At 41.6% G+C, this 24146-nt stretch overlaps 1 long non-coding RNA gene across 1 annotated transcript in view; it reads left to right on the plus strand.

Annotated features, from left to right (window-relative positions):
* LOC132417895 (uncharacterized) overlaps window positions 1–24146 on the plus strand; it is a 481389-nt gene that overhangs the window by 309029 nt on the left and 148214 nt on the right. The window contains exon 4 of the long non-coding RNA XR_009517952.1: window positions 14125–14236. This is a non-coding gene — a long non-coding RNA (uncharacterized lncRNA). The remainder of the gene's footprint in view (window positions 1–14124; window positions 14237–24146) is intronic.

A 24146-nucleotide genomic window follows, 5' to 3' on the forward strand; every position in this document is an offset into this window, starting at 1 on the left:
GCAAAATGTAAATTGACTGAAGAACATAATCGTATTTGGATGTATGCAGTGTAGCCACAGAAGGAAACAATGCTTATGGTTTGATGTTATGTGAAAAAAGCAGGATATAAAACAATATATACATTTGGTCCCCATTATGTTAAAAATATATTTGGAGATTTCAGGCTAGAGTATCAATATGAGTTTGGACATCTCAGCTCCATGAACCCACTCGGATTTTCTCTACATAAATAGCTAAAAATTGAAAAACTTGCCTCACTCAAAGGGATTATCTATATACCAGAACTGATTGAAAGAAGCAGGAGTAACTATTTGAAAATTTCTCATCAACTTACACACACACACACACACACACACACACACACACACACACACACTGTTCAAGAGGAAGTATCTATATAAATTAGAAATGAAAGTCATGGAGAAGCAAATCGAAATCAGAGATTAAAGAAGGGAGACAAAAAAAAAAAAAAAAAGAAAGTGTTGGAGACAGTGAACAGCAGCAGACAGGTACTAAAGAAAACCAAACTGTCAAAATAAAAAACAATTATGAGGAAGTAACACCAAACCCAGAAAGCGGAAAACTGGAGAGAACAATGGACAGAAAGATAAGTAAAAACTAGATAGATGGCCGACTCAGAATTCCTACCTAGGTCTAAGGACACCCTGCAAACCAGAAGCCACAGAAGCACAGGAAGAAGACTTGAACAAAGAAGGAATCTTAAGCTCCAGATGGCCCCCAGGGCCAAGTAAAATCCTGCAAACACCTCCCACCGTATGAAGAGTGTAAGCCGTGCTGGGCACCCCAGACCTCTGACCGAAGGGGAAACGTCTCCCAGAAGCTGGAGCGCTCCCCACAGCCAGATGGTTACTCATGAGAGGCGGCAGCACAAGCCCAGGGAAAGACCGTGCTCTCCCGAAAGTAATGTGCTTAGACATGTAACGCCAACAACCAAGACATTAACTTAAAAAGGAACTCAGGAAAGGAAATTGGGGTGGAAAAGGGCTGAAGACAACGGCGTGGATCAGAATTGCTGTGAATGTGCTTACAGATGGGGGCAAATGTTAGAAAAACTAGACAAAAGGATCAGAATAATGTTGACAAGAACATAGCATAGCTTCAGTTATGAAAATAACACACCGAGAAATAAGCCCGTGGAGTCGGGGCAGGGGGTGTAGGTGTGTGCCCATGTTTGTGGATATTGAAAATAGAAAGGCAGTATCTCCAACCGCTGAGGGAAGGAAGGGAGCAAAAGATAGATCCCCACTTTACACCACACGCCAAAAGGATCCAGGGAGGACACGGATCTTATTTAGGAAGGTGTAAAAGAATGATAAGAAAACATAAATGAAGGTTTATTTTGATCTGTGTTAGAGAAAGCTTTTACACTAACGGTAAAGTTAGTGTGTGCTTGAAAGAATTTTGAGTATAAAACTAAGTAGATAAAAAGCAAAGAAATGTGATTATCACAACATTTATCCGAGAGAAAAGGTTAAAATTCTTAATCTATCGATTGCTCCTGTAAATCAATAAACAAAGATGCTCACATAAAAGAAAGATTAAGGACTTCCCTGGTGGTCCAGTGGGTGAGACTCCGTGCTCCCAATGCAGGGGGCTGGGGTTCGATCCCTGGTCGGGGAACTAGATCCCACCTGCCGCAACTAAGAAGTATGCATGCTGCAACTAAAGATCCCACACGCCACAGCTAAGACCCAGCGCAGCCAAAATAAATAAATAAATAAATGTTAAAAATAAATAAAGCCTTTAAAAAGATTAAATATTTGCAGCCTGTTCAGAAAGGAAATTAAATAAATAAGACAAAATATTTAATGTCATTAGAAGTCAAAGGTAGATAAACTAGAACTATAATTCTAAGTAATTTTTGCCTATAAAATTGTTAAACATTTAAAATATATAATGGCCAATATTTGTGAGTGGGTCTCGTTTTTGACATATAATATCCAATACTTCTATCTCATGACCTTTATCATAATTTGTAATAACATAGTTACATACCAGATTCGGTGGGGTTTTTTTGTTTATTTGGTTGGTTGGTTTGTCTTTTTAAGTTTAAAAACTTTCTGTACAGTTTTTATAAGTTACACTCTATTTACAGTGATTACAAAGTATTGGCTCTATTGCCCGTGTTGTACAATACATCCTTGTAGCCTGTCTTATGCCCAATAGTTTGTACCACCCAGTCCCTCACCCCAAACTACCCCTCCCGCACTCTCCCCACTGGTCACCACTAGTTTGCTCTCTATATCTGGGAGTCTGCTTCTTTTCTTGTTGTTGTTGTTATATTCACTAGATTGTTGTATTTTTTAGATTCCACATATAAGTGAGATCATACAGTCTTCATCTTTCTCTGCCTGACTTGTTTCACTCAGTATGATCATCTTTAGGTCCATCCATGTTGCTGCAAATGGCATTATTTCCTTCTTTTTTAGGGCTGAGTAATATTCCATTGTATACATGTACCACATCTTCTGTATCCATTCATCTGTCGATGGACATTTAGGTTGTTTCCATGTCTTGGCTGTTGTAAATAGTGCTGCTATGAGCATAGGGGTGCATGTATCTTTTCTAATTAGTGTTTTCATTTCTTTTCAGATATATACCCAGGAGAGGTATATACTGGCAGTTCATAATGGATTTGTTTTTAAAATTTAAGTTTCTCTCACTAAAAGATCAGTATCAGGAAGGTGAGATTCATATTTTTTCTACTGTATATTCCTGAAACACAATAGGACTTAGGCAATATTAATCCAAAGGATGAGTGAGTGTTGATAGACTCTGGGTCCCTGCCCAAGGTCCTATAAACACACTCCTTCCTGGATGGCATTGTGGAAATATGTGCCCACATTTCATAAAATGTGCATCCTCACTGAATCAGCGATTCCAAGCCCACTGGTTTATCTCAAAGAAAAGCAGGCCTATTTTTCACTCTGATTGAATGGGCATCTATATCTACCTCACTTTCCTGGGAAAATGTCTCTAAATGAAAAAAAGTGATAGGAAGAGGATAATAAGTCCATTATACTATGGAAAAGAGGAAAAAGTGAATGGTAGCACCGAAGAATTTGAGGAAGGTGCAGACACTCAGGCACCAGAGGGAAAGGAAAGCAGAAAAGAACCCCAGATTGGCTCAGGGCAGAAGGGAGCGGACAGGAGACCACGCCAGCGCTTGCAGGGAAAAGGAACGGAGCAAAAACCAAACAATAGAGCAAGACGGTCCACAGAAAAACTGGCCCAGCCCTGCAACCCTTCTTCCTCCGCTTCTTGGAACAGCCAGCTGCAGCGTTAGTCCACAGGCTGAAGCCCTAAGACCACATCCATCAATGAAGACGGGGTGCCGTCTGTGTTAGAAGTGGACCGGAGCAGCGTGGAGGCTTCAGATCTGCCCTCTCCAGGGTCAGATTCCTAGCATCAGTTATCCAGGAGTTTTCAGCCAGCCTGCCACAAACCCACAGGGGAGAGGCTACCCTGTCGGTGAACCTATTGACCAGTAAACCTGCTGTGCAGGTACCTTCACCTGCTGGGGTTTTTTGTCTCATTTCCCAGGTGGCTAGGCTCCTGCATTTCCGCCCCCCCACAAGCTAAAATCAGAGATCAGTCAATTAAAAAAAAATCAGAGATCAATCGTATGAAGAAGAAAGAGGAGGCGAAAGAGATTGAGGAAAAGCAAGAATTTTAAGAGAAAGAAGAAAAAGAAAGGCGGGAGATAGGAGGGAGAGGAGGGAAGAAGAGGAAAGAACAGGAGGGGGAGGAGATGTATCTGAAGTTGTTGCGGGAGACCCTTAGTGCTGGGACCAGAGTGCATCTTCTGGTCCCCACTCCATGGAGAGAAGCCATCCACCCCCTCTGTGCATCCAGTGCAGAAAGGATGTGCGCCAGGCTGCCAACAGTTCTCTCAACCTCCTGCTCCCACTTTTTTGGGGAGAGTCACTGGATCTTGTAGTGGGATTCAGACTTCTGCCTGCACTACAAGGGTTTTCTCTTGGCCTGACAGATACAGTCCAGCCACCGTTGATCCATCAACACCCTCAACCGTAGAGATGCCCTGACCACTGGGAGACACAGACAACATGAAGGAAAGTCACAGCGAGCAGACCAAGATGTAAGACCCTGTGGGTGGAGGTCTGATGTGGAAATGAATCACGAGTGTAGCAAAATCAAGTCTAAGGACCGTGATGCAGGCATGGGGGAAATGCAAGGCCATCCTTCTAAGCTTTGGGGAAAGGAGCATAGAGGGCGGGAAATCTGACCTTATTTTAAAAGATAAGTAGAATCTGGGTAGAGAAGGGAAGGTAGAAGGAAGGTGGCTCTTATTGTTTATTTTGTTTTGTTTTATTGAACTATAGCTGATTGAGAGGGAGGGTGCTTTTACTCAAAGGGTTGACCTCTACCCATTGCATCAGCACCTCCTACTACTTATTAGAGATCCAGTTTCTCAGGATCCATCCATCAGAGAACGGATCCATTTATCTGTTTGGAGAAGTCTTCTAAGTGGTCCTATCTCATTCAAGTTTGAGAATCACTCCTCTAGGCAAACCGACCATCAGATGTGAAAGCAGAGGGGCATGGGGGAATAAACAAACGTGATATGTCTAGGGAGACACTAGGATTCTGAATTGAGTCCAAGATGTGATGCTTGCAAAATAATTTCTCCCCACCCCCTCCTCTCTGGGAGGCTCTCTAAGACCAGCAGGGAAGCCCAGGGTTTTCTTGAGAAGAGCTAGTAGCAGGGCATGTGAAGATGTATCAGCTGGAAAGAACTTCTTTCCTGAATTATCTGATAAAACTTCATGAGGATGTCTGCCTGGAATGCAGATGCAATCCTGGAGGTGAAGCAGCCATTGTATGATCATGAAGAAGAAAACCAAACTCTATGGTTGGAGTGGCAGGAAGATAGAATTAACCTGGGTCCTTAACATCTATGTTGAACCTTAAGACTGACTGCCTACCTACCTATTTTTTGTTATTTGGCAAAAATAAGTGTTTTCCAGTTAAATCACTTTAGTTTGGCTTTCCTCTGGAAGGCAGGCTAATACAATATTAGCTGATATAAAAGGTGTTTCAGAATCTAGTAAAACAAATAAATGAACAAAACATTGAAAATAAATAAATCACAACCATTTGTTCATTAGGCAAAGACTCTTACTAAAAAGAAGAAAAGAGAAAGGAGATTCTATCCCAGTATACAAGCTTCAGAGGAGCTGCGAATACCACCTGGGGTAAATTTTTGTTAAGAATATAGGTTTCTCTTTGTACAGATAGAAAGGACCAATGACATACGGTGTGTGCTACTGCTTCAGAGACCCATAGAGGTAACTGTCTCTCCCCCAATAACTTTTCTAGGTCATTACTAACCGAAAATGAAAAAGGTGAGAATATCACGGTACATGCATCGGTCAGCTAAATATTTGCTTTACAATATCCAGTGCTAAAGTTAAATTTACTATGGGTCATTTATAATAAAGTAAGTCTTACCTGACGCATATAGAAAGGAAAAGAAACACACAATGGAAATATGGGGATAGTTAAATCCTAGACAAATAACAGACCTCCCTCTTGGCTCTAAGGTGATGGGTAACTCTTGGAGATGGAAAGTGTCACAATGTTTCCCAACAGCTCATTACAGAATGACAGCAAAGGGCGCATAGAAGTCTGAAGAGCCAGCAGGAAAGAAATCAGATCTAACATCTTGGGTTTTTTTTTTATTTTTATTTAAAACTTGTACACTGTCATTTGCAAGATACACTGAAGGATTATTTCCTCTTCAGCTGAGAGATATCACAAAATAGAGCCCGTGTATGTGTGATAGAAACTACATGGCATGAACCCTGTATGTTTTTTCTATGTGAGCTTCACTTACTATCTGTTGATGCAGGTTATCAGGAGGGAAATTCTCTTTCCCATGAAGTTTTAATGCAGAGAAAATTGATTTAAATTGCAGCCAGTGATTGGTTTTAGCTAGGGATGATTAAATCTGAACGCACTTCTGGGTCTGAGCTCTGTCATTTCTGTTGTGAAACAGCAAATGTAATATCTGCTTAGACGCTTCTCTTAGTTGGTTCCATAAAGAGGTAGGGGACTGGATTCTTTCATGGCCTTGGTGGCAGGGAACACTCGCTCCATTTTGAGAATTTCTCTTTAAAACATGGTTTGGGGTCAGCAAACATTGGTGAATGTCCAGCTAATCCACATTTTCTCCACATTGGTTATTTCCAGTCTTTCCAAATTGCAGTAATTTAGTCATTTTGGTATGTAGTGGTTTTAATTTTAATTTCCCTAAGACTAACCAAGTTGAGTACCCTTTAAAAAAATATATATATGTGTGTATATAAATATATATTTGAGAAACATACAACATGAAAGTCACAGTGAGCAAAAAAAGATATATATATATAATATGAACATTTGTATCTTAGACATCATATATAATATATAAAAACATAAATCAACATATTTGTAATATATAAACATTTGTATTTAAAATATTATGTGTGTGTGTGTGTGTGTGTGTGTGTGTGTGTGTGTATTTGGCCATTTAGGTATCATTTCCTTTTTTTTTCTGGTATCTGTCTTAGATTTTTAATCCATAAAAATCCCAAGGTATCAAATAAATGCCTTCTTTTTTCTTCTCCCCTTATTCCATGCATGCTTTTTACCCCAAGTATTCATAAATAAAATAATTTTACAAATAAGATTGAAAAAGAGGTTTAGCAGAGAAAACTGTTTCCTCTTGGAGTTTTCCCCCTGCCAGTACACCACACAGACCTGCATGAACCTGTGACTTTGAATGGGGAGAGAATTGTATGTGACCGCCGTGACTTGCAATACAGTCCAGTTTTGGAAATGAAGGTCCTGTCTTGGCTTTATTTATTATACAGTGCGACTCTGGGCATGTTGTTCCAACTCTCCACACCTTGTTTTCCTTACCAATAAAATGATCCAATCAGTTACTCGAGGATTGAATGAAGCAGAGTCTGTATTTCTCATAATTTGTGTATTTACTTACTTATTACAATCTCACAGATGTCGAGGTGATATTACATCTTATCCCCAGCTACCTGCACTCATATATGAGTTTCTTTAACTACAGACTGGACTCATATCTGGGGTTTCTTTAATTAAAGTCTGGTTAACAGAGTAAAGTAAGAAGTCAAAAACCTGCTTCAGTGCATTTTTGAGTAGTTACTTGTATTTCAAAGATTTTGCCAATTTTGAGGATAAAAGTTCCCTATTTAGATAAATAATACTAGTCATGTTGCCTTGATCACTGTGTTAGGACTTACGCCATGGGACATGAAACTGCAAAAAGAAACAATAAATAACCCCAGGGAAGCTGGCCATGTTCTTTGAATCGCTGAAAGCAGAGAACACCTCAGAATACAGACAGAAGTATTTCTGTATATGTTGAAAGTGATCATTAGAAACATCTGTTTGGTCTGATCCCCTAGAGGCTTATGAAGAATCCCAGTAATAATAATGCTCATTAGCAGAACATTATTTCTCTTTATTCGATTTGTCACTTAATCCAATTAAAATGTGCTTGGATACATCTCAGGAGGAAAGATTTCAATTGTGCCCATCTAGTTGCAAAGGCAAGCAGATTTAATAAAGTTCCGTATTTTAAGAAAACCCCAGTAACAGCCGAGAAGATGCTCTTTTTAAAAACAATTATTTTATTGAAGCATAGTTGATTTACAATGTCATGTTAATTTCTGCTGTACAGCAAAGTGCCTCAGTTATACATATGCATACATTCTTTTCATGTTCTTTTCCATTATGGTTTATCACAGGATATTGAATATAGTTTTCTGTGCTGTACAGTAGGACCTTGTTGTTTATCCATTCTATATATAATTCTCTATGTAATACTTTGCATCTGCTAATCCCAAATGCAAATGGCATTACTTCCTTCTTTTGTAAGGCTGAGTAATATTCCATTGTATATATGTACTATATCTTCTTTATCCATTCCTCTGTCAATGGACACTTAGGTTGCTTCCATGTCCTAGCTATTGTAAAGAGTGCTGCTATGAATATTGGGGTGCATGTGTCTTTTCGAATTAAGAGTTTTCTCTGGATACATGCCCAGGTGTGGGATTGCTGGATCATATGGTAGTTCTATCTTTAGTTTTTTCAGGGACCCCCATACTGTTCTCCATAGCGGCTGCACCAATTTGCATGCCTACCAACAGTGTAGGAGGGTTCCCTTTTCTCCACACCCTCTCCAGCATTTGTTATTTGTAGACTCTTTAATGATGGCCATTCTGACTGGTGTGAGGTGATACCTTATTGTAGTTTTGATTTGTATTTCTGAGAAGATGCTCTTGATTTCTAGATTGGGCATTTCTTGTGGGTCTGCTGGAGGAAACAGCAGGTGGTACTTTCCAAGGTTAGAACCCCAAAGTTCAGGGGTTCAATGGAAGGGTCATTTCCAAAGACCCACCCATCTTGCTCCTGTACCTAGAACGTTATCACTCAATTTGGTGGTAAATAAGAACCATAACCACAGAGAGAAGCTTGGAGGAATCCATCCAAAAAAATATAGCTTGTCTCAAAAATATTTTTTCAAATAATAGAGGAAAAAAGTATCTAGCAGTGTTGGTACAGAGCGTGGGATCATTGTTTTTCCGTTTCCTCCTTGATCTTCTTTCAGCTGTTTTCAAATGAAATTTTTATGCCAGAAACTAGTTTACTCTCATGAAAGTAAACTTTTGTAGGTAAAAATACAGCACAGTTTCTTTTCCAGAATTACCTTTAAAAGCTAAAGCCAGAGTTACATAAAGCAAACGATTGCCTGGTAAACTTGAATAATGCATAATAGTACCCTTTAGGGATGTATCCCAACTCTTATTTCTGTGTTTCCACAGGAATGTAAAGAGCATTTTAATTTTTAATTGAAGACTTTCTCTAGTGTGTCAAGGGCGAAGCTAGATCATGATAGTCAGACCTATTCAGTGCTGGACGCAGAATCCACGTTATAAGTCCAAGCTTTCCATGTCCTCTACCTGTTATCACTGTACGATTCTCACCACTGCCTTATATAGGAATCAGTTACCATAAGCGGAGTTGGAATCCAAAGAAACGTGTATCTGCCAGTTCAGGACCATCATCCGTTTGCTTTTTTCTGTTGCGTTTTCAGAAGGAGGTCCGTTAAGACAGTCAGGAGTTACTTGACGGTGATGAAAGCAGTCATCTAGACTTCTGTTTTTGCACGAAACAACTCCATGTGCCAACCGGAGTTTGACTCCATGCCACTGCCCTGTGTTATCAGATCCTTTTTAACCCCGTCCATTAAATATTGGAGCAAAGAATGCCCCGTGGTGACCTCCATCACGTAATAGATCAAGGAGAAAATGCACCTGCAGGAGACACTATGGACTCTGCCTTAATGGCTTGTGCAGGTAATGCTTATTGTAGATGAACACAATCGGTGTGGTGTCATGTAATGACAGGTAGATGGCTCTGATAGGGGAGAATAGCCACTTGCTGGATGTGTGCGTTGAGCCCAGTCCTTCAACTTCTCCAGACATCGCCTCCACAGTTGTGAACTGGTGCTAAGTCCTTGGGGAGATGTTGCAGTTAAATAAAGCAGCAACGTGTGAGCATGCTGGGTGCACTGGGACACTTTCTGCACACCTCACTGGCTTCACCATTTATTGGACCCTCTTGCTCTCATAGCATTTTTCTACACACCCTCGTTCTGCATCCGCTACGTAGAACTAGACTATTTTAATCTATCGCCCCAGTTCTCGGACTAGGCACTCAGAGGAAATGCTGACCTCATTCCTGTACTCCTGGAATTCGATAATGTTCCTCTCACTCCATAAGCACCTGGTGAGTGAACAGATGAAGGATTGCATGACAAATTACCGCATGATCGAATGAGCAGAAAGGATGAATAAACCCTGTACGTTTCATAAGAATATGGTGCCAAAAGTGTAGAGTTTTGGGGAGAAGAATACATGCATCTGCTTTATTGCACGTATTTTCAGTTGCTTGTTGTCTAGTCCACTAAACTAAGGCTATCCTAAGACTATTCATTGAAATTTCACTCTTCATACTATTGCTAAGGAAGAATGATCTCTGGGTCTGAATTGCAGTGATCCCTATAAATATTCTTCTGAACCATATTTTCCCACATTATTATTTTTTATTGGTGTGTGTGGCTGTGTCTTTAATGACTGGTGTCTCTCCACTGGGGTATAAGTTCAGTGGGTGTTTCAGGCACGCTCCTCCTCTATCCCCAGGATGTAATACAGCATGTGGAACGTGGGACCAGTATGATTAATTTATATTTTGTATTAGAAAAGTCCATAGAGCTTTTTTTTTTTTTAATTCTCAAAGTTAAAAATAATTCTAAAAGCAAAAATTCTGAATTTAGTATGTTCCTTGTTGAAAAGTGAAAATGTGGGACAATGGTAGCGCTACTACTGGTCACTCAGAAGTGATTATAAATACTGTGCTTTTCCAATGAATTATAGTTGATTCGTTCTTTATATTTTTTCAACATTTTTCTTATGGTGTGTTTAAATGGGGTCATCATTGGGAATAATTAGTATTCTTTGTCATTTTGTGAAGGAGGAGCTCAGTTTATTATTTCAGAGTCTGCTTCACCAGAAACATTTAAAGGAAAATGTGATCAAACATCGTGGGGGGAGGGAAAGGGGGAGTGGCAGGAATGTGCAAATAAAATGTCTACTCTCTTGGGCTTCCCTGGTGGCGCAGTGGTTGAGAGTCCGCCTGCCGATGCAGGGGACACGGGTTCGTGTCCCGGTCCGGGAAGATCCCACTTGCCGCGGAGCGGCTGGGCCCGTGAGCCATGGCCGCTGAGCTTGCGCGTCCGGAGCCTGTGCTCCGCAACGGGAGAGGCCCGCGTACCGCCAAAAAAAAAAACAAAATAAAAAAATAAATAAAAGTTAGGCTTTTGTCTCCAGATTTCCAAAGTGCCGAAATAAATTTGGTCAAAACATGTTTGGGGGTTTCCCACCCTTTTCATTCAGATGAAGTATAATTAATTTTATGTGTCTAAAAGCCCTCAATAAAAATAAAAATAGTCTTAGAGAACCAGGAAGAAGAACAAGCCCAAATGACTTTATTAATGAGCAAAGTGAGATTAAAGGTAATCTCTGGGCTCCGAGAGGTGAGAAATGGGTTTTGTCTTGTTCTTTTTCTAGTGCCCAGTGTCCGCCATTCAGGTGAGCAAATGGCGGGATGTTAAATCAACTCACCCAACACAGTAGAGATCACTCAACACGATTCCATGCTGAATCCCAGGGCCCTCACATCAGGGTCTCCCTGCAGCCCCGACACCCATATTCTTTAGGCCGAAGAATAAATGCCTTGTAGTACTGTTGAATTTCAAAATTATAATGAGTCTCAAAACTCATTCCATAAAATGCAAGAATGGCTCCATATCTGTGAATGCCATGCACCATGATATTAAATCACAGAGGACGTAAGCCATGGGATCCGTATGTGCCAAAACCAATCTGATAAAATTCAGTGTCTCCTCCGGCTAAAATGCGTAATGAAAAAGGACTGATAATTTTATGATGAACAAATAGTATTCTCAGCTGTGAACCAGCACTTTAATTCATATGGAAACATTAAAGAGATCCCTATTAAAGTTGGTGTAAGATAAGGATGCCCAATTTGTTATGATTTAACGTTGTGAAATTACTGCACAGTTCAGTTAGACAAAAGAGAGAAATAGGGAATGCAAATTAGGAAGGAGGAAATGCAGTAATTTGCAGATGGGAGTGTATATGTGGAAAACATTGATGTAATCTAAAAAGCTGTTGGAAACAAGAAGAAAATTCAGTAATTTTATTCAGTACTGTATATATGATCTATAACACATAATATATGCTCTTGCTTTTTAAGAAATTGTTTTACATTCCTCACAGTTTTTCCATGGGAACTTAATACATATGAACTTGTAGACCGTAATAGTCCATATCAAAGCATGGTGTTCAACAATATTAATAAAAGTTCAGTAGAGATGTGTGATTAGACAGATCAATAGAAGAATAGAGAATCCTAAAATTGCCCCCAGTACATACTAAAATTTTATTTTTAATACAGATGGCAATTCAGACCAAGCCAGGACACCTAAAACAATCACCCACCCCTTATGTATCAATACATTGTGTCAAATAGCTAAAAATTTGTGAGGGTGGGGGGATGTACGTTTACCCCTTCCAACAAAGGAAATAGTACACAAACCAAAGATTTAAACATAAAAGGGGTATGTTTTTAACATATTTTTAATATTTTATTGAAATATTTTAATATTAAAAAAAATAATGTTAGAGTATCAGAGGCATTTCTAAGGAAAGCAAAAATCCAGACACTATAACAAAGAAATTGATAAATTTGGTAATATAAACTGAAAAACAAAACCCAACAATTCCTGCATAAATAGCAAGAAACATCAAAAGTATAAAATCATGCAAAATATTATGTACAAAGCCACGTTTGCCTGCTGTTGATAGCTTTTACAATTTAATGAAAGACCAAGATCCCAGCAGAAAGAGTAGACCAAGGACGGGAACAGATATTTCATGGAAGAATAAATACTATTTGCTTATAAACGTAAGAAAAACTGTCCAACCACGTTCATAATACTAACAGGAGAATTAAAACAATTAGATATAGATATACAGATATATTTTTTTACCCTGTTGTTTTGAGAAAGCTCAAAGTATTTGAAAATACATATAGTATTGGCAAAGATGTGGGGAAACGGAAGCTATTGGTAGGAACATAAAATGGCGTGATCTCTTTGGAAAGAAATGTGATCTAGCAATTCCAAATCTAGATATTTATGCTACCCATCTATTCAAATATGTGCACAGCTCAACAGATAAAAAGGCTCATTTTGGCATGATGTATAAAACAAAGGACTTGAAACCACCTAGGTGGCCGTAATTGAAGATTAGTAAAATAAAGTATGATACCTCCGCAAAAAAGATGACTTTGATGCAATGATACATGGATGATGAAATGGAAAGTTTTCCCAGATAAACTGTTTAAAGAGAAAATGAAGTGCAGAAGAATGTGTATAATACCTTCCACTTGTGGAAAAATAATATATATATACATATATATGCATACGTAAGTATATAATATACACACCTGTACACTGATTGTTGGTCTGGGTTTTGACCATGTTCTATTCTTTGCACATCCCTTTTTTCTTCTGAGATTTTTTCTAACATGGGTATGCATTACTTTTATTTTAGGTTTAAAAGCAAGTTAAAATGAAAAACAAATGAAGGTAGAAAGGTGAAATAAGAGCCATCCCCATCACCTTACTTCCTGAAATGTTCTTTTCCTCACAGTGTGACCCAATACCGTTCTCTTTTTAGAGCCAAATAAAAGCCGACAGCCCCTGGGATCTTTTCCCAAATAAATACCGATTAGTTACCCAGCTATAAGCTACAATTAATCTCGCTTTCGTCCAGAGTGAATTCATAATTTAATATTTCCTTGACAAGGCAGGAGATGTATTAGGAATTTGCTGTCATTGCTGTCAATTATTGTGGTGCCTTAGACGCACGTAAGTCTAGGTTGAACATGTAAAAAGAGCGTCTTTTGAGAGAATGCTCATGCAAGCATCACTTCATAATATTATTCTATAGCTTTTTATAGTTCCACTGATATTACATTTTTGCTTTACAATCACTTACCCATCACATTACCATTGCATTAAGGATACGACTCCGTCATCTGTTCTATCATATATCTATCATCTATCTATCTATCTGTCTATCTATTGTCTATATTCTATCTATAATCCATCACCTATCTACCTACCATCTATTCTATGTCTCTATGTATCTATCATCTGTCATCTATCTACCTGTCTATATAAATCATCCGTTATCTATCTACCAATCATATCTATCTATCCATCCGTCTGTCCATTTTCTTTCTATCTTATCATCTATCTTGTATCTATGTATCTATATCTAACTAAATCTATACCATGCAATACTTGGACGTGTAATAGTTAATAGCCTACTACCTAATGTTTTTAAAACCACATTCTTGGTAATAATGGTTCCCGAAATCTCATAATACAATTCTGTGCTGGTTTGCAGGAATTTTCCAAGCCATAAAGAGATGACATCTGACTGCTCTGAGTTCTGTGAAGAGTGATGTGGAGACACACGGCATGACGTGACTGTTACTACAGCCCAACTTGTCCACCAGGTACGTCCACTCGCGCACCTTTACCAGCCTGTCCCTTGGAAACATTGCTTCCTGCCTACTCTCTCCTCTGAATACAGAGCTTAACGACAGAGCATTAAGTGTGTGTGGCTCCGTAGCCTGTCTGGTGAATGAGAAGCTAAAGCATTAAGCTGCCCGGCATCTCAGGGCAGGAGCATCCGTTGCAGTCCACGTGCGGGCGGCCTCTTCGGCGACAGTGGTTCCCCTTGGAGTGGTTCTCAGAGCTCAGTGGCCTCTGTTGATTCTGCTAAGTAAGTGGCCAACGGGAGACTAAGAACGCGGTCGAGGAGGGGCTAGGATGGGACCAAGCTCCACTGGATTTAGGTCACTTGTCACAAGCAGAGATCAGGTCACGCGTTTCCCTGTGTTTGTTTAGATGACAGACGGTCAGCTCATCCAGGCCTGGCTGGACTTGGAGGGTGCAGAAATGGATCTGGACAAATCTTTGGTGAGGGCGGAGTAGGTGGCCTGGCTCTCAGAGCTGGAGAGAGTAAGCAGGCAAGGGCATCACAGCTATAGATGGAGGAGGGCGGTAGGTCCCAGACTGCAGGGGAGAGTAGGGCTGAGGAGCTGGGCTTCTCCTTCCTCCCTCCCTCCCCCCTCCCCCCTCCTTTCCTCCCTCCCTCCCTCCCTCCCTCCCTCCTTCCCTCCTTCCTCCCTTCCATCCTTCCCTCCCTCCCTCCCTCCTTCCTCCCTTCCATCCTTCCCTCCCTCCTTCCCTCCTTCCTCCCTCCCTCCCTCCTTCCTTCCTTCCTTCCTTCCTTCCTTCCTTCCTTCCTTTCTTCCTTCCTTCCCTCCCTCCCTCCCTGCTTCCTTCCTTCCTTCCTCCCTCCCTCCCTCCCTTCCTTCCTTCTCTCTCTCTCTCTCTCTCTTTCTCTCTCTCTTTCTCTTTCTCTCTTTCCTACCTGCTTGCTCATTTTTGTCTTTATCACTTGTTTGTCCTTCTGGGACTTTGCAAAGTAACCAAGAGCTGGTTTTTAGGAACATTCTCTGGTCGTAGGACAGAGCAGTAGGGAGACAGACTGATGGACAGGTTTCAGCTGCAAAGCTCTTTCTGAGACAGAAGGGAGGGCTGTTCGTCCAGGAGCAGTAACTTGTAGAAATTCATGAAAGGAATAAAACATTCTTCCAGGAAACCCGGAGATCTTTAACCCAGACACAAAGGCAAGACTGGAGTCTTAGGGGGTAGCCTGAATACCCGCGTGAGAATACACCACGTTGCCTGGCTTGCTCGGCTGAAATCTGTCTCTTAATTTAACCCCTCTCCACAGTACACCGCCCCTGCAACCCAACAGGGTGTCTGCACGGCCACATGCAGCTTCCGAAAAGCATCACCCGGCTTGTATAACATCTCCTGAAAGCTGTTTACATCTTACGCTTCTTGAAGTTAAAAAATAAAGAAAATTAAATGTGAATGAAAGAGATTGCCAGACATCCAAAGATTGACAGAAACCAACTCTTTTATTGCAGAATAATAGGAGAAAAAAATATTTGCTTAGGCCCTTGCTTTTGTGCCTGACACACATTCGGAAAGTGGTGTCCGAGGTCAGTGTGTGCACTTCCCAGGCTGCCAATCACATTTAAAACCACGACAATATAGCCTGTGTTTCATTTCCCCGTCCCGCTGAGTCAGATCTCAGCCTCACTACCTTCTCACGTCTCAAAAGATGCTGCTCCTTTTTTTTTTTTTTTGACTCACTGAGTTTGCGTTTGCTTCCCTCTTTTAACCTCTTTCATCTGGTACCTCCAATCCCTCAGGGCCCACATCCAAGGCACCAACTTTCTGAAGATGCTTAAGCTTCTGGAGGGTAGTCAGTTCCTTCTCCTGGCTGCACAGAGCCTGGGGTCACCCAGTTGTTAAGTCAGACAGATTTGTAGTATGTAGGGTTACTTCCTGTACCAGGCTTCAAGCATCGTCTGAGATTCTATTTTATTTTATTTATTGTGTTTACCTTTGTGCACTCAGGTCCTGGCACATGATTGGGGTTTTTTAAAGGTTCATTAAAACAAAGCAACTGAATGAATGTGTACAAAAATGTTTTAACCATTCTAGGCACTGCAAAAATCTCATCTACCTGTTAGGTTTATTACAAGTGACTGTGTTCGTCAAGGGTTATGTGACTCTATCAATTCTGTTCTGATGTTTCTTCCACTGTGAGTTAGATTTAGGGAGATTGGAGCCCAACAGGTTCTCAACTTTGAACTGAAAAAAATTTTTTTGGCAGAATTCTATGTCCTTTTTAATTCTTTCTACTATCTCGCTAACTTAATTTTTTTAATATATATTCTTGGTTGTGGAGCCATCGTATGCACCGTAGGATGGAAAGCTGCATCCCTGGTCTGTACACATCAGATGCCAGTAGTACTACACCTCCCCCTGGTTGTGACACCCAAAAATGCCTCCAGATGTTGCCAAGCGCTCCCTGGGGGGGACAGACAAACTCACCCCAAGGCTGACAATCATTGGCGTTCCCTATATTTTGTTTTCCTTTCTTGTTGTTGTTTTTTAAAGAGTACCTGAAGGGGACCATTTCAAAAGGAAAAACGGCATCTATCATGGAAAGATTCAAGTAGGTGCGGTTTATTTGTTGGACATTGTTGAAGCCAGATAAAGTTCACCTTTCTCCTCTAAGGAGGAGAGAGAAAGAAAGAGAGTTAAACAGAGGCACTTGCAGCCCAAGGGGCCGCACTTGGTGCAGATGCAGAACAGGGCGCACGTCGTCAAAGAGTGTGCTGTGGGGTTAAGAGCTGTGGACGGAAGCCGGTCAGGTGCTCTTTCCTCTCTGAGCACAGCCCACCATGGACAAGTCTCTCCTGCCTTATATCCAGTAATCCTTCTCGGGCCTGGATCCCGTCTGCTTTCTACTACAATCACAGGCTTGAACTTGACTCAAATGAACAGTCTGAAAGCCAAATTCGGTCTCCTTGGAATGAAAGGCATTTCTAACGGGCAACCACAACGTATTTTTCTCTGCAGTCACCACTCACAAGCTTACCACTCTTGACTTGGTGGTTCATGATTAATCACCTGCTCAGAGCTGCTTAGGGCTTCTCATTAATAGAAAGTCAGCAACAGGGAAAAGGAAAGAAATGCTGGAGTCTTGTCTCCAGCTCTACTAAGAGATGACGAAACTATACGTAAACATTTCAAATTTGTTCAGGAATAAAAAGCAAAGGTTGTCGTATTAATCTGGGTTTTCCAGAGGAACAGACAATAGGACATATAGAGATCTAGCTATCCCCAGATAGCTAGATCTCTATATATTTACATTATATAAATATGTATATATAAGTATATAGACAGATCTATCTATCTAATCTATCTTATCTCTCTCCCTATCTTTCTGTCTATGCATATATAGAGAGGTATGTAGATATATAGATATGACATCATACATATATAGTTTGTGGAGGAATGTATGATGTCATCTATGTACACATAGCAATATTTATGGTTATAGGGTGTGGAGATGCCAGACTATGTGATTTCTTCTTTGGCAATAGTATGATTTATGCAGTCACACTGCTGTGTTCTTTGCTTATCCTTCTAGTTAGCGACAACTTCAGAAGTGCTCAAGAAACATAGCAAAATCTCTCTCTTTCTCTCATATATATATATGTATATGAAAAGAGAAATAATTGACATTGAAAGGTTTCTATGTAAGTTCCTTGGCGATAAATGCAATGTGCTAATTCAACACATATTTTCAAACTAAAAAGTGGGATTAATGTAAATCTGCCTAATGGAATTCCAGAATCCTCATTATTTATTACCCATTTGTGGGATGAGAAAAAAAATTGTCTCAAAATGTTAATCCTCGGCTTCCCTGGTGGCGCAGCGCTTGAGAGTCCGCCTGCCGATGCAGGGGACATGGGTTCGTGCCCCGGTCCGGGAAGATCCCACGTGTCGTGGAGCAGCTGGGTCCGTGAACCGTGGCCGCTGAGCCTGCGCGTCCGGAGCCTGTGCTCCGCGACGGGAGAGGCCACAGCAGTGAGAGGCCCGCGTACCGCAAAAGAAAATAAAAAAAAAGTTACTCCCTCCCCCCTGTACTCATCGAGTCTGTTTTGAATTAATGGAGCTTTATGTGCCAACCTCATTAATTATTACAAATGAATCTGAAGAAATAATAGACTCGTGTTGATACTTTATTGAGATTTTACAAAATATTCAGATCCATTCATTTGAAAATGTCAGGCAAAAACTAAAAACCTAAGCATCTGAAATATTTCTATCCGCAAACCATCAGTATTCTTGGAAGCCAAAATTTATTATAATTCAATATTCCTACGAGTAATCCCTTTTGTTCTGGGATTAGAACCAATTTCTATTTTCAATGAAATCTTCCATTTGTTTCTTTTCTCCTTTAAGGAAATCATTTCTATTGGTCATGAATATTTACTGTTAGATGTTACCTAAAATAACATAGCTACATCAAGTTTGAAATCCTGGCTTTTAAAGGGTCATTTCAGGCTATCAGAACGTGAAGCATATTCCATGAAGAGGCTTGCTGGGAGAATGTCAGTTGTACCAATTTTCAGAGTGTATCCAGAATGATGGGGGGGGGGCTTCTCATCACTGGCCTCCTAATTTGTATATACTCTCTCTTCACAGTTTCCTTAGAGAAAGATTGCTCTGGTCACTCAGGGTCTTTGTGGTTCCATATGAATTTTAGGAGTGTTGGGTTTTTTTTTCAATTTCTACAAAGAATGCCACTGGGATTTTGATAGAGATGGCGTTGAATCAGTAGATCACAATGGGTGGTATGGACATTTTAACAATATTCTGTCTTCCAACTCATGAACGTAAATATCTTTCCATTTATCTGTATCTTCTTTCATTTCCTTCAATCATTATTTTATAATTTCCAGTGTAGACATCTTTCATCTCTTTGGTTCATTTGTTCCTAAGTATTTTATTGTTTTTGTGGCTATTTTTAATTCTCTTTTTGTGTAGTTTATTATTTGCATATAGAAATGCCTCTGATTTCTGTGTGTTGATTTTGTATCCTGCAAATTGACTGAATTTGTTTATTAGAGTTTTTTTGAGTCTTTAGGGTTTTCTACTTATACGATCACGTCATCTGCAATAAGTGATAATTTTACTTCTTCCTTTCCAATTTGGATGCCCTTTATTTCTTTTCCTTGCATCATGGCTCTGGCTTGGATTTCCAGTGCTCTGTTGAAGAGAAGTGGTGAGAGTTGGCCTCCTTGCTTTGTACTGCATCTTAGAGGAAAAGCTTTCACTTTTTCATTGCTGAGTATGATGGTAGCTGTGGTGTTTTGATATACGGTTTTTGTTGTGGCCATTGAATTCTAAGAATAGATTAAACATTCTCTTGGTGCTTAAAAAATGCACCCAGAATTCAAAAGGTAGAAAGAGCCATCAACTACAAGAAGTGACACCTAATCTATGGAGAAAGTACAAAGATCCCACTGTGTACATGTTTTGCGTTTCCTCCATCAGTTGACGTAGGTCTTAGACTGATTCTGTATGAGCTCCTTCTAACCAGGTAGGGCAGGTCTAGTGCACCCCAGGGATGCCCCAGAGACCAACAGGACAGTGAAACTTTGCTTAAGGTACAATTCCAGCTCCTTCCCCTGAAAGACCTATCCTGGGAATTGCTTTCGTTTCTAAAATCATTATACTCTCTCTCTAAAGCATCTTCTCTCATCGTTCTTTGAAACCGTATTCTGGGAGAGCAATGCGGGCGTTCTGGGATAGACTCTATCTGTATTTTTATTATGTTTTAATGTTCATTTTAAGATTCTTCCCCACCTCTCGAATTACATACAGTTTTATTATTTTTAGTCTCACAGGAAATAGTCTCATTTTGATTGCATATTTGAAGAGTGTATATGGATGTATAAATGTAATCTATTTCCAATTTATGTCCCTTTTCTGAAAAAGAATGTCGAGAATAGTCAAAATCACATGTATTACATTATAAATACCATACTCAGAGCCATAGTATCGGTCATCTGTATGTATATAAATTAAAGACGTAAGGTGTGTGTGTGTGAGAGAGAGACAGAGAAAGAGAGATGCTGTATCTATGTTGTTTATAGATTTCTGAAACATATAATTTCATTAGTTTTTAAACTGAATGTCAATATTCAAGATTTCCAAGCTTCTCCTCACTTTGTCCTGTATCATAATTAAGTCAAAGGAAAGAATTCACTTTTGAATTTCAGTTACCTGGAATTGACCCAGCAGCTTCTTGCCTATCTTCAGTTCTCTCTCACACTCGGAGAAGTCAATGTAACTTCCATTTGCTTGCTGTTATATGACCGTTCAAAGCACTCCCTACACACACACATGCAAATATTCCGTATGATTTCCACATGAGAAAGGGGGAGAGACAGCTCAGTGGAATGGAGCCTTTCTGGCATAACCGAATGAGAAAACAAGTTTCGTTCTCTGCTTGCAATCCTGTCATTATCAAAGAGATAATTTAATTTCACGTGCATGCTTTTTGACATGTGCTATGCCTGTCACCGGTAAGAAGCCCAGCAGGTTTTATGTAACCCACACAGCTGGGTCTGCGAAGCACTTTTGAAACCTAAATAAGATTGTGAAACTGGGACATGGAACCCACTGATAGATATCACTCTTTCCTGTGGAGAGAACGGGTAATACGCTTTTCATCATCTCTCTGGAATTGTCTATCCCCCTCTAGTCATCCAGATATTTGCTGGGGAGGCGCAGCTCCCAGGACGTGGCTCTGGAAACAAGCTGGTCTGCTCCTCTGGGGCCACTAATGACTTTTCCTGGAGGTCAGGGGATAAGCAGCCTAATAGAGGCAACTCTGCTCCCATGTGCTTCTGGCTGGGAGACCATCACCGCTGATTCCCGGTTCCCTCCCCCCGCCCGCCCTCCAGGCAGCCATCACCCTGGGGACCCTCATGCAGCAAACTGCTCTCTACCAGGTAGCAGCCCAATTAAATTATCAGCGGCCAGATTGCTCTGCCAGCCTTTCAAGTACATGCTTCATCTGTGTGACTAAGGATTCAGAACAAAAGGCAGATTTCCAAATTGCCAGTCTCTTTAATAAACCGTTTGAAGGTTATATGTTTGCTTCTCTTAAGGGGCAATGTCCTGTTGTTTTTCTACCATGGTCGTATTCTCTGGAGCACTGCTTGCAGAGATAGAAGGGTAAATGACTCCGTTCTAGCCACATATTAGCAGAGGGTGGCATGGGCCCCCCAGGAAGGCTTGTTAGAAAAGAGCAGGCTGGGCTCCCCTGAGGGTCGGAGTCAGCAAGTCTGGGGTGACACCCAAGAATTTGCATTTCTAACAAGTTCCCAGGTGCAGCTGATAGGCTTCCGGTCCAGGCACCCCATCTTGAGAACCACTTCCTACAATATATTTCTCCCATTTTAACTCAATCGTTACATTCAATAGTTCAAATAATTCTATACTTCAATCTGCTGATTCATAATGATTCATTCCATCAAGGTGTTCTCCTTCTCAAAATCTGTATTGTTTCATTATCCACGTCTCGGCATTTTACAATATTTTCACTCTGGCTTTGATAACCATGAATTGAAGAAAAGAATGACATCGGTGTAGGCACCGCTGCTGATGTTCCCATCACACCCGTTATGTCTTCTTAGAATTGTGTAGTAGAGGTTATTTCTCCCTTTATTAAAATTAATTTAAAAATCCCTCTTACCTCATTTGAAAATGAACTAGGAATACAGACACGAGAGGCATGCATTAGAGGACTAGCTACATGGACATCCCAGGCATCTGGCAAGTTTAATCACCCACAGGTGGTTCTTGTAGCTGTACTTGCAGCTCACCTGTAACCTGTGCTTGTGAACCAAGGGGTCAGGCGGAGGTGTCAGGAGGACCTCTCTCCTCTCCTAAGTAGCGGCATTTCGGTGTGCTGACAAAGGCTCGCTCTTCCACACAAAACTCTCCCTACCTGCATGGTGCTATCTGAATTTCCACCCTTCACTTGATTACCGAGTCTTTTATAAAATAACTGGAACTAAAAGTTAAAAAGTAAGTACCCCTGAAAGAGGTAAGGTATGGCGTAAAAGACATTCCGTGTATACTACAGGGCTGTACTAATTTCCTAGGGTTGCCGCAAAAAATTACCAAAAACCAGGTGGCTCTAAACAACAAACATTTATCCTCCCCTAGTCCTGGAGACCACACCTCTGAGATCCAGGTGTGGGCAGGGCCGCGCTCCCTGCAGAGGTTCCAGGGGAGGGTCCCTCCTGCCTCTTCCAGCTTCTGGGGGCTCCAGGCGTCCCTGGGCTCGTGGCCGCATCCCTCCCGTCTCTGCCTCCGTCTTCATGGGGCTCCTCTTCTGTGTCTTCTTTTCTTATCATAAGGACGCTTATTATTGGATTTAGGGCGCATCCTAATGCACGGTGACCTCCTGGTTCCTGGCGCAGAGCTCCCGACACCCTAGGAGCTTCCTGAGTCACGCAGGCCAGAGGAGCATCCGGCGACCGTCGGAACGAGCCGCGCCGCGCCCGAGTCTGCGCTGAGGCGTAGCCCTGCGAGGTGCGGGCCGGTTGCCCGGAGGAACCAACCACGTGACGAGAGGGTGGGCCCGTTCAGCCCCGCCCCCAGGCGCCACGGAGCGCGGAGGGGGCGGGGCTCGAGCGGCTCACGTTGCGCGAGGCTTTCGACAGTCGTTCCTGGCTGCAGCCCCGTAAAGTCTCTACGTTGAGGGGTTCCGAGCGCTTCCGGGTTAGGCAACCCGTCCGCACGTTGGCAGAGTGACGACCCCCAAGCTCCACGGAGACAGGAGCTCCGGCGCTCGGGGCCCCCCCGGGCCTCGCCCTCCACCGCTCTCTCTGGCTGTTCGTCCCTTTCTGATAAATGGGTGAGTCAGCCACGTGTTGCCTGCGTTCTCTGAGGAGGGCGTCACGGGGACCCTCCGTGTGTAGCCTTGTCGGACACAAGTGTGGGCGGCCTGGGGACCCAGTCCCTGCGCTTGGGGTTGACGTGGGAGCCGTCCTGGGGCACCGAGTCTTTACCCCGTGAGGTCTGCGCGCCCCCGGGCTCCTATCAGAGTTGAATTGAAGTGGACGGCACCCAGCTGGTGTCCCAGGAGAACTGGAGACCTGCTCGGTGTGGAAGACCCACACGTTGGGTGTCGGAAGTGCTGTGAATAGAGAAACAGTTTTCCTTTAATAATAATAATTATTATTATTTTCTACTCCTTTGGAGCAAACACCTCCTCCTGGCTGGCCTCTCTGCTCTTGGCCTTTTCCCCATAAGCCAACCTTCTCTCTATAGTCGGAGCATTGTCTGAAGCAGCAATTAGATCATGTCCGTACCTGCTTCAACCCTCCGTGGTTTTCCAAGGCTGTTAGAAAAAAGGACAAATTCCTTCACCTGTCCTGCTGACCGAGGAGGGGCCGCAGGTGAAGGGTGGTTCCTGATATAATGAACATGAGTTGGGGCTGGTGGAAACGATCTCCCACGGAGTGCATCTCTGGGTTTATGTTCTGTGTCCTGTTGCCTCAGGAGCTTCAGTGCTTTTTACTTACGTTTGACAGAGGAAACAGATTAAAATAGTTCGGGACTCATCAATGTGCCTAACCTTCTAAGAGCGGACCCGTATGCTTTGGTGAGGCGGGCTGTCATAGCATCTGTAAATAAATCCAACTTTGCCTTGTCATTCCCAATATTTGTGCCTCTTCCTTCCACTCTGTGTTTCATTTATTGTGCAGAATTTCCAATAATCATATCTATTGTGAGGATCCTTCTTTTGTTCCTGGTTTAATAAGCCCACCTCAATTTTGTTCGCTCTTATTGGCTTTGGTTGTGAGATCAGTAATCTTCCCCAAGTCAAAGATTTATGCGAGACCGAAGCAGAGCTCAAACCCAACAAAGGACACCATCTCCATAGAATTTTGAGACTAGGGT

The sequence above is a fragment of the Delphinus delphis genome, chromosome X (assembly GCF_949987515.2).
Source record: "Delphinus delphis chromosome X, mDelDel1.2, whole genome shotgun sequence".
Lineage (NCBI taxonomy): Eukaryota > Metazoa > Chordata > Mammalia > Artiodactyla > Delphinidae > Delphinus > Delphinus delphis.